Source organism: Macaca nemestrina, chromosome 7, assembly GCF_043159975.1.
Source record: "Macaca nemestrina isolate mMacNem1 chromosome 7, mMacNem.hap1, whole genome shotgun sequence".
Classification (NCBI taxonomy): domain Eukaryota; kingdom Metazoa; phylum Chordata; class Mammalia; order Primates; family Cercopithecidae; genus Macaca; species Macaca nemestrina.
The window spans coordinates 31,169,747-31,186,933 of record NC_092131.1 but is presented as its reverse complement, the minus strand read 5'-3'; the positions used below and the strand labels follow the sequence as shown (position 1 = coordinate 31,186,933).

Below are 17,187 nucleotides of genomic sequence, written 5' to 3'. Positions count from 1 at the left end.
TGGCCCGCTGCTGGTCAGCTGGATGACTTGTTTCCAATGCTTACCTGGCTGATCCTTGGGGCATAGAGACAATTGAGCCCTACATCTATCATTGAAAGACAAGCCAACAGAGACTTATTCACACGGCAGTAATGGCAAGCGTCTCTAGAGCAACAAGAGAGAAAGTCTGAATGCACAAGTGCTGTTCACAATTCTGCTTATATCATATTTGCCAATGTCCTACTGACAATAAGGATTACAACATGCTTCCTTGATTCATCCTTTTTTTTTCTCAGTCTATTTATTTTCCTTTTTTCTTTTTTCAGCTTTAGAGGTATGATTGACCAATAAAAATTGTATATATTCAAGTAAAAAGTATTAATTATAGTCACTATGCTATATGTTAGGTATCTAGAACTAATCCATCTTATAACTGCAAATTTGTGCCTTTTGACCAGCATCTCCCATTTCCCCCACCTCTGTCTCAGAAACCATCACTGCACTCTGTGTCTGTGAGTTCTACTTTTTTAGATTCCATGTATAAGTGAAATCATGCAATGTTTGCCTTTCTGTGCCTAGCTCATTTCATCTAGGGTAATGTCCTCCAGGTTTATCCATGCTGTTGCATATGACAGGATTTCCTTCCTTTTTAAGGCTGAATTATATTCCATTGTCTATATATGTACATAGGAGTGCAGATATTTCTTTGATATAATGATTTTATTTTCCATGAATATATATCCAGAGGTAGAAATGCTAGATCATATGATAATTATATCGTTAATTTTTTGAGGAACCTCTGTACTGTTTTCCACATGACTGTACCAAGTTACATTCCCACAACAATAGAGAAGAGTTCTCTTTCCTCCACATCCTCACCAACACTTGTTATCCTTTGACTTTTTAATAGTAGTCATCGTAACAAATTTGAGGCGATATCTCATTGTGGTTTTGATTTGTATTTCCCTGATAATTAGAGATATTGACCACCTTTTTATGTATCTGTTAGCCATTTGTATGTCTTTTTCAGAAAAATATCAATTGCCCATTTTTTTTAGTTTTTCAATTTTTTTTTCAATTTTTTTTTTTTTTTTCGAGACAGGGTCTCACTCTGTCACCCAGGCTGAAGTGCAGCGATCCTTCCACCTAAGCATCCCAAGTAGCTGGGACCACAAGTGTGCACCACCTTGCCTGGCTAATTTTTGTGTTTTTGTAGAAACGGATTTTCACCATGTTTCCCAGTCTGGTCTTTGCCTTATCAGATATGTGGTTTGCAAATATTTTCTCCCACTATGTGAGTTGTCATGTCAATTTCTTGACTGGTTCTTTTTTTTTTTTTTTTTTTTTTTTTTGAGACAGGAGTCTCGCTCTGTCGCCCAGGCTGGAGTGCAGTGGGGCAATCTCGGCTCACTGCAAGCTCCACCTCCCGGGTTCACACCATTCTCCCGCCTCAGCCTCCCATGTAGCTGGGACTACAGGCGCCCGCCACCGCACCCGGCTAATTTTTTTATTTTTAGTAGAGACGGGGTTTCACCATGTTAGCCAGGATGATCTCAATCTCCTGACCTTGTGATCCGCCCGTCTCGGCCTCCCAAAGTGCTGGGATTACAGGCTTGAGCCACCGCGCCCGGCAACTGGTTCTTTTGCTGTGTAGAAACTTTTAGTTCGATATAGTCCCATTTGTTCACTTTTGTTTTTATTGCCTGCTTTGGGTATCATATCCAAAAAATCATTGCCAAGACCACTGGAGATTTTCCCCCATGTTTTCTTTTAAGGATCTAACATTTTTAGGTCTTAAGTCTATACCGTTAATCCATTTATAGTTGATTTTTGGTGTATGGTGTGAGATAAGAATCTGATTCCATTGTTTTTTGTTTGTTTGGTTTTGTTTAATTTTGCAAGTGGATATCCAGATTTCCCAAAACCATTTATTGAAGAGACTATCCTCTCTCCATTATATATTCTTGCTACCTTTGTCAAAGATTAGTTGATCACATATGCATGTGTTTATTCCTGAACTTTCTATCCTGTTCCATTGATCTATGTGTGTGTTTTTATGCCAGTGCCAAACTATTTGATTACTATAGCTTTGCAATATGATTTGAAATCAGAAAGTGTGAAGCCTCCAGTTTTGTTTTTGCTCAAGATTACTTTGGCTATTTGGTGTCTTTTATGGTTTCATACCAATTTTAAGATTATTTTTTCTATTTCTGTAAAAAAAATGCCATTGGAATTTTGATGAGCCTGCACTGAATCTGTACATCACTTGAGTAGTATGAACATTTTGACCATATTGATTCTCCCATGAATTTGTCTGTTATTATTATCTGTTATATCTGTCTCTTGTTGGATAAATGCAAGAACTTCAGAACCTTTTAAATCCATTCCCCCTCCTGATTTACAGGCCATTGTTGTAATATATTTTAATTCCATATATATCTCAAAATGAATAAGTTCTATTATTATGATGTCAATATTTATTTAGATTTATCCACTAGCTATCATTTTCATTGTTCTTTATTCCTTCTCCCATCTCTCAGCTTCTTCTGGAAAAACACCCTTTCCTTTGTTTCAGGTTTTCTGGTGACACATTCTCTGAAGTGTACTTGTTTGTTTGTTTTTTAAGTTTTACTGAGCTCTAGTTGACTTATAATAAACTGCTAATATGTAAAGAGTTTGATATGTTTTGACACATGTACACATCTGTGAACCTATCGCTACAATTAAGATAATAAACATAGTCATCACCTCCAAAGTTTCCTCATACCCCTTTGTGATCTTTTTCTCATTTTATTGCTGAGTAGTAGTCTATCATAAGTATGCCACTGGGTTTTTTTAATCCACTCACTTGTTCGTGGCCATTTGCATTTTTTCCAATTTTAAGATATTATAAACAAAGCAGCAGTGAACATTTATGTGCAAATTTTTGTATGCACATAGGCTTTCATTTCCCTTGAATAAATATCTAGGAGGGAAATGGGGCTAGATTTACTCTAAGTGTATGTGTAAAGTTTTAAGAAACTGCACAGCTGCTTTCCAAAGTGGTTGTACCATTTTACATTCCTCACAAGGTCTGAGAGTTCCAGTTGCTCCACATTCTCATCAATACTTTCTAATTTTAGCCACTCTAAGAGGTGTGGTGGTATCTCATTGATATTTTAATTTACATGTCCTTAATAACTAATGATATGGACCAACTCTTTATGTGTTTATTTGTTATCTGTATATCTTTGGTGAAATATATGTCCAATTTTCTACCCATATTTTTATTGTTTGTTTTGTTACCACTGAGTTGATTTTTTGTTTTGTTTTGCTTTTTCAGAGATATGGTCTTGTTATGTTGCTCAGCCTGGACTGGAACTCCCAGGCTCAAGTGATCCTCCCACCTCAGCCTCCCACATAGCTGGGGATTGCCTGTGCACACCACCATGCCTGACTTGTTATTATTGAGTTTTAAGGGTTCATTAAGTAATCTAGCTACAGGCTGTTATCAGCTATGTGATTTGCAAATGTGTTCTCCCAGTCTGGCTTTATTTTTCATTTCCTTAACAGTATATTTTGAAGAGCAGAATTTTTTTGATAAAGTTTAGTTTATCAATATGTTGTTTTGGGTAATATTTGCTTGCTTCTTTGCATGCTTAGTAAATTTTGCTTGGATGCCAGACATCTTCAGTAAATAATGCCACTTTATACCTAAGCTTTAAATCAAGTCATATAAATCCTCCAACATTATTGTTCTTTTTCAAAATTATCTGAGCTGTTCTAGTTATGTTACACTTCCATATGGAGTTTAGAATCAGCTGATCGTCTCCAGGTTTGGCTATAAAAATAAAGGAACTATGAACAATCATATACAGGTTTTTGTGTGGACATGTTACAGTAGGTAGCTAGTCAGACATGAGCAAGGCGGGAGAGGGTTCCCCCCACCACACACACACCAGGAATGTCAGGCATGCATCAGATAATGATCAGGCAGTTCCCAGCTGTCTCTCTAAAATAGTATTTGGTCACAGCTTGCCCCAGGGAAAGGCAGTGTCCCAACAGATAGAAAAAACCTGAAACTGGTGATCAGCAGCTTCCTGATAAGATCTCCAGAACAAGGCGAGTGGGCTCAGGCATGCACACTAAGAGGCAAAATGGCAGAGTGTAACTCTAGGAATGCTGGACTGATAAGGAACGTCTCAAGTGAGCATGCGTACAACTCCAGCAAACACACTGCGCACGTGCCCCCTCCCAAGTACTACCAGGCCACTACACACGCTTACAGCTCACCGCAGGGGAAGAATCAGGAAAAAAGCCATGCAAGACCCTGAAAGTATGCCAAGGTCTACAACTCCAAGTCAAAGGTCAAACAGTACACTGGATCTCTCTAGTCGCCCGCTTGGCCCTCTTCCGAGTGTACTTTACTTCCTTTCATTCCCGCTCTAAAGCTGTTTAGTAAACTTTCACTCCTGCTCTAAACCTTGCCGCAGTCTCTCCTTCCTTATACCCATTGAATTCTTTCTTCTGAGGAGGCAAGAATTGAGGTTGCTGCAGACCTATATGGATTTGCAGTTGGTAATATGCTTTGGTGCCACGTGACTCAGATACATTCTGCTGCTAACAGACATAAGTTTTTATTTCTCTGGGATAAATGCCCAGGAGTGCTATTTCTGGGTCATATGGTAAGTATATGTTTGTTTTTTTAAAAAACTGATCAAGTATTTTCAAGAGTGGCTATACAATTTCACATTCCCACCAGCCATATGTAGAAGATCCTGTTTCTCTGCGTCCTCACCAGGATTTGACATTGTCACTTATTTGCATTTGAGCCATTCTAGACACGTAGTAATTTCTCATTGTGGCCTTAATTTACATTTCCCTGAGGCCAGTGCTATTGAACATCTTTTCATATGCTTATTTTCCATCTGCGTATCTTTTTCAGTGAAATGTCTCTTCACGTCTTTTGCTCATTTCCTGATTAAATTGTTGACTTTTTTTTACTGTTACAGTTTGAGGGTTTTAAAATACATACTATAGATACTAGTCCTATATGGAGTTTGCAAATATTTTCTCCCAATCTGCAGCCTGTTTTTTATTATTTTTTTTTAACAAGGTCTTTTGCAGAGCAAATTTTTTTTATTTTGATGGAGTCCAATTTATTAACCATTTCTCATATGAATCATGCTCTTAGCATCATAGGTAAGAATTCCTGACCAAGCAAGTAGAATCTCAAACTAGAATATATTTCTTTCTTAAATCAGACCAACAAAACTAGTGTCGATTCAAGTTTGAGTGAGTGAAGTCATGAGAACCAAAAATCCCAGAATTAACTGTCATCATTGTCAATTAAAGTTTGTTTTCCATGAACCATGCATTGCTGTAAGCAATGTAATACTTCAGAAATGATCTCTCCCTTTTTTATAATGTAAGCTTCTTTGCCAGAAGAAAAAAAAAAAAAATGATACACTGCTGAAACCTTAGGGAGACAAAAACCAGAAAACCAAAGCAAAAACTGAAACAAAGTATGAACTGAGTACATAATAGGCTCAGAAAAACAGCCATCAAAGATACTGCAAAAAAAGAGGAGAATAAAGGAAAGTGTTGCTTCTTTATTAGATGGATACACAGAGGAGGGAGTAGCAGATAGAAAACAAAGCCGCAAAATAGCATTTTGATCTGGTTTGATCTTGATCAATATCAAAAAAATGATAAGGTGCAGAAAAGTTTAGTTAACACATGGACTTGGAGAAAGGAAGGACAAAGTTGTAGATGGCCTAAAACTAGGTAAGTAGCAAAGAAAATTCATTTCAATGGGCTGAGGCCCTGCAAACAGATGATCTTAGGGAATCTAAGGCAAGTCATTGCCTTTAACTGCAAACTTGACAACTGTGTATGGAATATTATTATATTCACAGGGATGGCAATTTCAGATACATTCCACATTGTCTTCAGAATGATGCCTTCCAATAAAAATTCTTGTCCCTAATTGATAGGTAATGAAACTGCAGCCAAAAATCACATCATAAGAGTGGCACGACTGGCACTGAAATGCTGGATATTAGTGCGTTTTTCTGGAACACATCTGTGTCTTCCCAGATCGGGAGGCGGAGTGAGGAAGAGAGACAAAAACACCTTTCAGGGTAGCAGGGACCGGAGGGCTGCTGACAGACATAGAGACACCTGACCCAAGAAAACAGAGAAGATGAAAGTGCACTGGGCCACGAATCAGAATTAGATCCTGCCCCAACTCTGTAGCTTACTAGCTGTGTGACCTTGGGGAAAGCTACTCTCCTGCCCTGGGCTTCTTTTGGGGGACAGGGGTTGGGGAAAAAACCAAAAGTCTTTATTGATAAATAGCTTACAACTAAACAAATAGAGTCGTGGGCTTGTTGGGGAATAAAAACTAGGGCAGAGGCTCAATCTCTCTCCATTTCCACCCCGGCGCAAGGCCTCAGCCCTCTGAACACTTCGGATCACGAGGCCTTGATGGACAGCCCAGACTTTCTCAGGCCCTTGGAGGCTTCTGTCTTGCTGGTCAGGTGTGCAGGCACCACCTTGGACCCACTGCCCCCAGCAGGAGAAGCTGCCTTGGTGTTTGGTCCCTGCCCAGCATCCTGAGCAGCTGCCCCTTTTGGGGCCTCAGCCTTGGCCACCATCTTCTTTTTGGTGGGGGAAGCAGCGCTGTTCTTGACCTTGCTGGCCGTGAGTTTTGAACTCTTACTCCCAGCTTTGATTTTCCTGTGGGCCTCAGCATCTGCTTAGCTGCTCCTGCTGCCTTTGGCCTTTGACTTCCTGCTGAGCCCATTGGCACAGGAAGAGGCCTATATGGCTTTGGCTTTGTGGGGAGCCTTGCCCAGCTTTGCCTTGGTGTCCTCAGCCTCACTGCCTTGCTGGGGGGGTCTTCTCCCTGGCTGTACCTCATTTGGGAGGAGACGTCTGCACCTCTGCTGGCTTCTTGGCTGCCTTTTTCACCTTGCTCAAGTTGGAAGGGCCCTTCTTTGCCTCACCTGGTTTCTTGGGGTGCTTTCCCCTGGCCTCATTAGCTTTCCTGCGGGCTGTCCGGGGGCGGGGGGCATCTTCCTAGACTGGATTTTCATCTTGTGCTTGGGAACTAATTTGAAGCTGCCGGTAGCCCTCCAGCCTTGGAGATGAGGGGCCTGGCGAGGAGGCTGAGCTGCATGCTGGTGGCCAGGGCCTGCTTCAGCAGGTACTCGAAGTGGAGGATGTCCCCAGGAGAACCAGTCCCTCCAGCCCTTCCAGAGTATCTGTGTCCCAGCCTGCTGGGCTGGAGTAGAGGAGGTCAGAAGAGGAGGAGGCTTAGCCTGTTCTGGGAATACAGAAGCCAGCCATCCTCCCCAGTCCAGACCCTGGGCCCTATTCAAGGTAGTAGGTGCTGGAGGGTATGTAGCGTGCTAACTGCTGACAGGGACAGAGAAGCTGAAAGAGCACTTGGCCATGAATTGGAACTAGATGCTGCCCCAGCTCTATAGCTTACTAGCTGTGTGACCTTGGGGAAAGTTACTCTCCTGCCTTGGGCGTCGGTTTCCTAGTAAAATGAGGGGATTGAACCAGATGACCTTTTCTGTTACTTCACATTCTAACAATCTATGATCCTGGCTGTGATTTGAAAACTCAGAGAGGGATTCTGGGAAAGCTTATGAAAGACTAGTGTTCTTTTTTCTTTATTTTATTTTATTTTTATTTTATTTTTTTGAGATGGAGTCTTGCTCTGTCACCCAGGCTGGAGTGCAGTGGCAGTAATCTTGGCTCACTTCAACCTTTGCCTCCCAGGTTCAAACGATCTTCTTGCCTAAGCCTCCCGAGTAGCTGGGATTACAGGCGCGCATCACACGCGGCTAATTTTTGTATTTTTAGTAGAGACCTCATGTTGGCCAGGCTGGTCTTGAACTTCTGACCTCAGGTGATCCACCTGCCTCAGCCTCCCAAAGTGCTGGGATTACAGGTGTGAGCCACCGCACCCAGCCCAGTGTTTGTAGATCAAATACAGATTTTCGCTATTTCAGCTGCTTTGCCCAACATCCCTTTCTTCTGCTCTTTTGGTGGCGCTGTCCTTTTCAGAGTTCATGGGATTCTGTTGGGGCTGCCAATCACAGTGCTGGGCCCTAGCCCTGGCCACACCGATTGGCCCAAGAGTTGTGCACCAGACCCAAGAAGACCAATCAGAATCTTTCCCTGAATGTGTATGTGTGGATACAAGGGAAAAAAGAGAACTCACTTCTCGGTTGCAGAACTGATACAAACCTGGAGATGTGTGCTCCCTACCCTCCTCCCTACCATCCCCTCCTTCCCAGTGTAGACACGTCTTCATCTTTACACCTCATCGTGGAGGCTCATCGAGGGCAGAAAAGAGAAGCGAAGGCAGGAGCCGGCAGGAAGGAGGGAGGTCGGACACTGGCCTTACTACGGGAGCATGTCAGATGTCAGCTCCCTTCAGGGATTCTTAGCACGTGCTCCTCCAAATTCACCGTATTTGGAGGGGGTGTTTATTTCCTGTGTCTGTCTTCACAAATTACCACAGCTTGGTGACTTAAAACAGCAGTCATCTGGCCGGCCGCGGTGGCTCACGCCTGTAATCCCAGCACTTCGGGAGGCCGAGGCGGGTGGATCACCTGAGGTCAGGAATTCTAGACCAGCCTGGGCAACATGGTGAAACCCCGTTTCTACTAAAAATATAAAAATTAGCTGGGCGTGGTGGTGCATGCCTGTAATCCCAGCTACTCCGGGAGCCGAAGTAGAATCGCTTGAACCCAGGAGGCGGAGGTTGCAGTGAGCCGAGATCGCACCATTGCACTCCAACCTGGGGGACAAGACCAAGACTTCATCTAAAAATCAAAACAAAACAAACAAACAAACAAAAAACAACAGTCATCTCTTCTCTCACAGTCCTGGAGGCCTTGAGTCTGAAATTCCTATCACTGGGCCAAATTCAAGGTGTGAGCAGGGCGGAGCGTTCTCCAGAGGCTGGAGGGGAGAATCCATCCAGTGCTTCTTCTAGCTTCTGGGGGTGGCTGCATCTTCGGCTTCTGGCCACATCGCTCCAATCTCTTCCTCTGTGCTCACATTGCCGCCTCCTCCTCTGTCTGTGTCAAATCTCCCTCTGCCTCCCTCTTTGAAGAACACTTTGATGGCATTTAGGGCCCACCCAAATAATCTAGGATAATCTTCCCATCACAAGAATCTTAATTTAATCACATCTGTAAGACCCTGTTTCTTTTTGTGTGTGTGATAGAGTTTCGTTCTTGTTGCCCAGCTGGCAACGCCATCTTGGCTCACTGCAACCTCTGCCTCCCAGGTTTAAGCGATTCTCCTGCCTCAGCCTCCTAACTAGCTGGCATTACACACACCCACCACCACCCCCGGCTGATTTGTGTATTTTTAGTAGAGACGGGGTTTTACCATGTTGGCCAGGCTGGTCTCGAACTCCTGGCCTCAGGTGATCCACCTGCCTCAGCCTCCCAAGTGCCAGGATTACAGGTGTGAGCCACCACGCCTGGCCCTACTTTTGATTTTTTGCTGTCATAGACAATCCCATGATGAACAACCTCACTTGAGTGGCTAATTGCTTCCTTAGGAAAGATTCTGAGACATGGAGTTATTAGGCTGATGTGGAGACCCTTTAAAAAGCTCTAGATAAGGTTGGCTGTGGTGGCAAAATCCTGTAATTCCAGCTACTCAGGAGGCCCAGGCGAAAGGATCACTTGAGGCCAGGAGTTTGAGATCAGCTGGGCAACATAGCAAGATCTTGTCTGTACAAAAATTAGCCAGGCATGGTGGTACCTACCTGTAGTCCTGGCTACCTGGGAGGCTGAGGCAAGAGGATCTCTTGAGCTCAGGTGTTTGAGTTTACATGATTGCACCACTGCACTCCAGCTTGAGTGACAGAGACCCTGTCTCTAAAATAAATAAATAAAATTAAAAGCTCTAGATAGATAAATATTGACAAGTGTCTTTCCAGAAAGATAATACCAGTTCACATTCTGACAAAATTGTCCGAGTACTTTTGTCACTGTATATACCACGTTTTATTTATAAACATTTGTCAATTTGATTGATAAAAAACATGTCTTATTTTAAGATGTATTTCTCTGATTACTAGAGAGGGTGAATCTTTTGTGGGGCTGAGTGGCATTTTTATTTCTTCTATAAATTATAGTCTGCTGCTGTTTTGTCCCATTCAATTTTAGTGTTGCCCTCATGGATTGATAACCATTTTGTCATATTTGTGCAGACAGCTTTTTCTTGTTTGCCATTTGTCTTTTAATTCTGTTTATGAGGATTTCGAGTTTTTCAAAAGGAAAATATCCCTGCAAACTGATGAGTCCCAAATGTTATTTTTTTTACGTGGACGAGTTTCTGCTTTGCTTTCAGGAATTGCTTCTGTGCCTGAGGTAGGGGCCTGGCAGGGGTTGGAGGGACAGGGTGGGGGCTCAGCACTCCTGGTGCAGGGGCAGGCGCATACTCCTGGCATCCCAATTCAGCCTCACAAACCTGAAACAAAACAACTGCAAATGGTTCTTTAGACTGGCCACCACCTCCGTTTTATGATCTCTCTCTTTCCTTCTTTCTTGTGGGGGCTGTGAATGTGCTTCATTCCCAGGATTTACAAGGTCTAAAAATCAGTTTTAAAAAACCAGCTCCAGCCAGGCGCGCTGGCTCATGTTTGTAATCTCAGCACTTTGGGAGGCTGAGGCAGGTGGATCACTTGAGGTCAGGAGTCTGAAACAAGCCTGGCCAACATGGTGAAACCCCATCTCTATTAAAAATACAAAAATTAGCCAGGCGTGGTGGCACGTGCCTGTAGTCCCAGCTACTCTGGAGGCAGAGGTTGTAGTGAGCTGAGATTGCACCACTACACTCCAGCCTGGGCAACAGAACGAGACTCCACATAAAACAAAACAAAACAAAAATCAGTTCCGGCCAGGCACGGTGGCTCATGCCTGTAATACTTGTAATTCTAGCATGTTGGGAAGCTGAGGTAGGAGGATCCCTTGACCCCAGGAGCTCAAGACCAGCCTGGGCAACACAGGGAGACCCTGTCTCTATTTTTAAAAATAAAATAAAAGCCAATTCCCAGAAACACACGCAAGTTTCCCCTTCCCTTTAAATTGATGCATTTCTGGAAAAGCCATCCCATGTGAGAAGGAAGGCCCTGCACGTCGGCGTGCGGAACCCCACTGGGAGCACACACTGATGTACCACAGTACACAGCCATGCTTCCTTTACGGCCTGTGGAACTGTGAGTCAATTAAACCTCTTCTTTTTATACATTACCCAGTCACAGGTAGTTCTTGATAGCAGTGTGAGAACGGACTAACACAGCAGTAGAGCTGAATAAGGAAAGGGCTCTTTCCATTTTATGAGCCTTTAGAAACTGGAGTCTGCCTTGTCCTTTGGGGTGTAAATTTGAAATCCTAAGCCCCCCACTGACTGAATGGATCCCCTTGTGGCCAAGGGGACCCCATTAAAACCTTAAAACTGACTTCCTGGCCATGACGGGACAGAAGGTCAGACACACCTCGTTATTCCCCCTTCCCTCTTGTGGTTTAGACACAACAACTGACAAGTCTTAATGTTAAAATAGAGATTCTAAAACCGACAGAACAGATTCTTTCTGGCAATAATATATCAAATTATAAACAGAACCTAAGGCCATGCCAGGCAAGGGTTAAGTCACCTACTCCTACACTTAAAGAATAAACTATGTCCCAACTGCCACAAGGTTTTTCTTTTTCTCTAGCAGCTAAACTAGAGCGCTGGCCTTGAGATAAGCAATATTGAAACAACTACAGTTCATCCAGCTCACAGAGGCTGACTACCTGACCCTTGTTCCACCAGCCATAACTACAGCTTTGACTGGACAAGAGATTGATTTCAGCAACTTTCTCCAGATAAGACCACCAGCCATGGACTGGTTCTGGCCAGTTTACAGAGACTGCACACTTGCATGTTTCTGGATCCTGAAAAGACCTTTTGATGTATAGGGCCTAATCGTAATACGTTTAAATGTTAATTCTCCACCCCAGAGTGCGTCATATGTTACACGCGTGTTTGTTCAATGCACATGCGTCAGAATCACCTCACGAATATTCACAGCTCCTCCTGTAACCTGTTGAATATGTATATTTAGCCAACCTGTTCAGCATAAAACTCCTACCCCAACTCTTCCTCCTTCGAAGTGCCTGTCTCTGGTCTTGTCCAGAGGCACCCTTCCCAGCCTGCTGTATCCCTTTATAAGATATACACTCTTCTCTCCTTTCCACATTTATAGAAATTATGTGTGGTTTCCTTCTTAAAGTTAACAGAGGTAATTATATCCCAGCCCACAAGGCCAACACAAGCAGCTGCCAACATTTCAGAATGCTTGGGGAATGCAGTGTCCTGGCAAATTGAAGACCTTTATGAATGGAGTGGCCCAGATTACTCAGGATGACTTGCTCACTTATCCACTCAACAAAGCGCTGGAGAATGCCTGCTGGGTGCCTGACTCTGCGTGCTGTTCTAGGTGCTGAAATACCACAGTGAAAGAGGGAGATGGTTGGCTGCTCTGGTGGAACCTGCTTTCTGGTAGAGGGAGACAGAAGACAAATCAATCACGAATACACATGAAAATATCTGACACCGATAAATGCCACTGAGGAAGTAAGAGGAAGGCCACACCTGGGGAGCCACACTGCTGGGTGGTCAGGAAAGAAGGGACATTTTAACGGAGATGGAGTGATGAGGACTCACCTTGTGAAGACCTGGAGGAAGAGCAGGTGGGGCAACGGGCACAGCTGGGGCAAAAACCTGCTGCAGGGACGAGCTCAGTGTGTCTCAAACAGAGGCACTCCCTCTGACAGAAGAGAATAACAGCATATCCCCAGAGTTTCTAGAGATTTTGACCAAATTTTGTTCTTTTGAAGACTCAGGTTTTATCTTTAAAATGAAAGCAAATTTTGGGTTCTAGTCTTTGAGACAACCACATTTGTTTTTGTGTTAAACCTAACTGTCTTTAAAAAAAGAAGAGAGAGGATGTACTTGGATTGAGGTAAGCCAAGATTAAACTTCTAAAAGGTAACATCCCACAGTCCAGAGAAATCTGTGACACAAGGTAGCTAGATGCCATTTCATCCTCGTGTTTATCATTCACCTGGCAGTGATAGAATCTGGGCCTCCAATAAGTCCAAGTCCAATTCTGAAGAACACATGGCAAGATCTGACTTGGGTGGGGCAGGAAACCTCCTTGGTGGGTTATTTCCTCCATTCCCCCAACCTTAGATCCTGCACAACACACATTGTAGGTGGATTTGTTCCTGAACCCCAGGACCATGACTCAAGGCCATGAACACCTTAACCCGAGCAACCAAGGAATCCTGGCCTCTGGGGTGTGCCAGATCACCTAGTCAGATCATCTCCTCATCCGATGACTGTTATGGCCTGAATTGTGTCACCCTCGCATTTATACGCTAAAGTCCTAATCTCCAGTACCTTAGAATGTGACTGAATTTGGAAGTAGGGCCTTTAAACAGGTGATGAAGATTAAATGAGATCATGTGGTGGGCCCTACTCCAGTATGACTGGTGTCCTCATAAGAAAGGAAGAGCCACCAGGGATGTTCACACACAGAGGAAAGGCCATCTGCAAGCCAAGGACAGAGGCCTTGGAAGAAACCAAACCTGCTGACACCTCGATCTTGGACTTCTAGCCTCCAGAACTGCGAGTAAATACATTTCTGTTGTTTAAGTCATCCAGTCTATGGTATCATGTTACAGCAGCCCTGCCAGATTAATACAAGAACCCAACAAGAACCCAAGGTGAGGGGACTTCAGGGAAGTAAAGTTTTAGAGTTTGCTCTGTCACCCCAGAAGTAAAGTTTTAGAGTTTCCTTTCAAAGTTTTCTCCACCCCAGATGGAGTGCTCACTGGTTGGCTTCCTTCCTTCCCTCATTCCCTCCTCAAACCTTTAGAACTCACCACGGGCCAGCTCTATGTCCCCAGCTGGGCACTGTGTCTATGACTCCTAATCCATTCCTTTCCCAGCGCTCTGCGTCCTGTGCCAATGAAGGAATCAGCAGCCTCAGCCAGGCTTTTGTTCTCTAAACCTTCCCTTCAAAGTTGGAGGTTGAGGGAAGGACCCCTCCCTGGAACCAGACCAAAGGTTCTGTATTGAAAAAGCATCGATCCTTCCCCTATAGTCCTTAAATATTCTTTTTACAAAGACTACACCAGATTAAAACGGTTCCGTGGCACAATCTCTACGGGTCTGTTAATTCAGGACACAGCTCTGGAATTAATGGTCAAGAACAAGAACCAGCTTTATTATAACTGCATCAATTCCAACAACATGTGCTGGGTAAATATCACCTCCAACAAGGTCCAAACTAGCCTATGGCCAAATGCAGCTTATAACCATGATTTTCCCTATACTTCTTCCTCTTAGCAAGATTTGGACTTCTCTGTTGATGAATGAGGCCTCTAGGTCATACATCCAACTGGAGAAGCCAGAAGTAACATCATCTTGGCCAAAACCAACAAGTCCACCTCCCAGTTGTCCCTCCTCTGCGAAACCAGCCCGTTTGGCTGCAGCCAGCACTGCCTTCGTGGCATGTGGTGTAATGGATGTAACCAGGACAGTGTTTACCAAAGCTGAGGAAATAGTCTCCATGTATGACACCAAGGCCAAAAAGGAAAAGTAGGCCAGCATCTGGTTCAAAAGAAGTGGAGAAATGAGACAAACCTGTCTGATGATCCAACTGTACATCCAATCTATGAGTCCAGCTATGGCGACTGGAGCCACTACAATGTTTATTCTTATAGCGACATGTGAGGAAAATAACAGGAGTATCAGGTGAGGGAGAGGGTGAGGCTCCCTGGGACTAAGCGCACTCACATTCATTGGTTTGTTTGCTGAATGTGTGTTTGCTTGTGTCTTTATTTTATGCAGAGGGCATTCCTCAGATGCTGGGTGACCTTGGCTGCCTGTTCATATTTAAGAGTGAGACATCAAAAGTTGATTGCCACCTGCAACCCAGCAACTCCGCTCCTAGGTTAATGCCCAGGAGACATGCATACAAATATGAACCAACGCATACACACAAGAATTCCCGTAGCAGCTCTGTAATAGCCCACAACTTGAAACTACCCACAAGTCCATCAACAGTAGACAGGATAAATAAATTGTAGTATATAAACACAATGGGATTCAATACAGCACTGAGAATGAACAATCTACAACTACATGCAACAATATGGATGAATCTTACAAAAATTACGCTGAATAAAATAAGTCAGAACCAAAAAGCATACATGCTATGTGATTCCACTTATTTAAAGACAAAACACGCAAATTATTAATCTGCAAGATGACAAGTCAAGATAGTGGTTATCCTTCGGTGGAGATAGTACACATTACACTTATATAAAGCAGATGCTTGAGGGAAAGCAAAGAAAAATAGAGAAAAATACCTATAGGGAGGATTAAACACACCATTCTCAGTAGGAGACAGGTCAAATGGACAAAAATTAAGCATATATGTCAAAATCTAAACAACCTAATCAACAAGATGAGTGCTTAAAGTCTTTTTAATTTATTTTTTGAGACAGTCTCGCTCTGTCACCCAGGCTGGAGTGCAGTGGCACGATCTTGGCTCACTGCAACCTCTACCTCCCGGGTTCAAGTGATTCTCCTGCCTCAGCCTCCTGAGTAGCTGGGGTTACAGGGACCCACCACCACACCTGGCTAATTTTTGTATTTTTAGTAGGGACAGGGTTTCACCATATTGGTCAGGCTGACCTCAAACTCCTGACCTCAAGTGATCTGCCCACCTCGGCCTCCCAAATTAAAATCATTTCATCTTGATTTAAGCACACAAAAAGACATACACACTGGGATTCTGACTGGAAGGGTATTACATTTATATATTAACTTCAGAAGGGTTTATATTTTTGTAATAAGTCATTTCATCCATGAGTATGGAATGTCTCTCCATTTGTTAGTATAGGAAAAAAAAAGCTATCAATTTTTGTACATTTATCTTACATATAGCCACTTTAAAAATTCTGTTATTAATTTTAATCATTATTAATTCTACTAATTTGCTATTAGACTGGGTTTTCAATTCTACCAGACCAGAAAAAGAAAATATGATTTTTCCTTCTTTGGTAATATTCATACAGATTATTTCATTTCTTTTCTTATTTCATTCATAAGAACTTCCAAGAAACGTTCAATATTAGCGGTGATAACAGGCAAACTTGTCTTATTCTTGATATCAAAAGAATGATTCTCTCAGGCACTGCTCAGAACCAAAGGAGCCTGTCTCCCTTAGCCACCATGCACAGGCAGTTACCAAGGTCCTGACAGCCCTTCATTCCAGGAGCCTTGCAGACACCCTGGAGCTGGGGTCACTAGGCAGGCTTGAAAACCCCAGGCTCTCTCTGCTCTTTTTTCTCTTCTTTTCTTTTCTTTCCTTTTCTTGTCTTCCCTTTTCTTTTCTTTCTCTTTTTCTTTTCTTTCCTTTTCTTTTCTTTTCTTCTCCCTCCCTCCCTTCCTCCCTCCCTCCCTTCTTTCTTTCTTTCTTTCTTTCCTTTTCTTTCTTTTCTTTCTTTCTTTCCTCTTTCTTTCTTTCTTTTTCTTTCTTTTTTTTTTTAAGAGACAAGGTCTTGCTCTGTCACCCAAGCTGCAGTGTAGAGGCACCATCACAGCTCACTACAGCTTTGAACATCTCCCAGCTCAAGCAATCCTCCTGCCTCAGCCTCCCAGGTAGCTGGGACTGGCCAGGCACCATGGCTCGTGCCTGCAATCCTAGCACTCAGGAGGCCGAGGAGGGCAGATCACTTGAGGTCAGGAATTCAGACCAGCCTGACCAACATGGTGAAACCCTGTCTCTACTAAAAATACAAAAAATTAGCCGGGCGTGGTGGCACAGGCCTGTAATCTCAGCTACTCGGGAGGCTGAGGCACGAGACTTGCTTGAGCTTGAGAGGCAGAGGTTGCAGTGAGCTGAGATCGCACCTCTACCCTCCAGCCTGGGGCGACAAAGCGCAACTCTGTCTCAGAAAAACAAACAAACAAAAAACAAGTAGCTGGGACTACAGGCACCACCATGCCCAGCTAATTTTTTGTTTATTTACTTTTTGTAGAGACAGGGATCTCTATGTTGCCTAGACCAGTCTCGAACTCCTGGTATCAAGAGATCCTCCCATCTGAGCCTCCCAAAGTGCTGGG

The 17,187-nt window shown here is 43.4% G+C and overlaps 1 pseudogene; it reads right to left on the bottom strand.

Moving 5' to 3' along the window:
• Positions 1-6,377: 6,377 nt before the first annotated feature.
• Positions 6,378-14,567, bottom strand: LOC105495874 (histone H1.8 pseudogene; annotated as a pseudogene).
• Between the last annotated feature and the right edge of the window lie 2,620 nt (positions 14,568-17,187).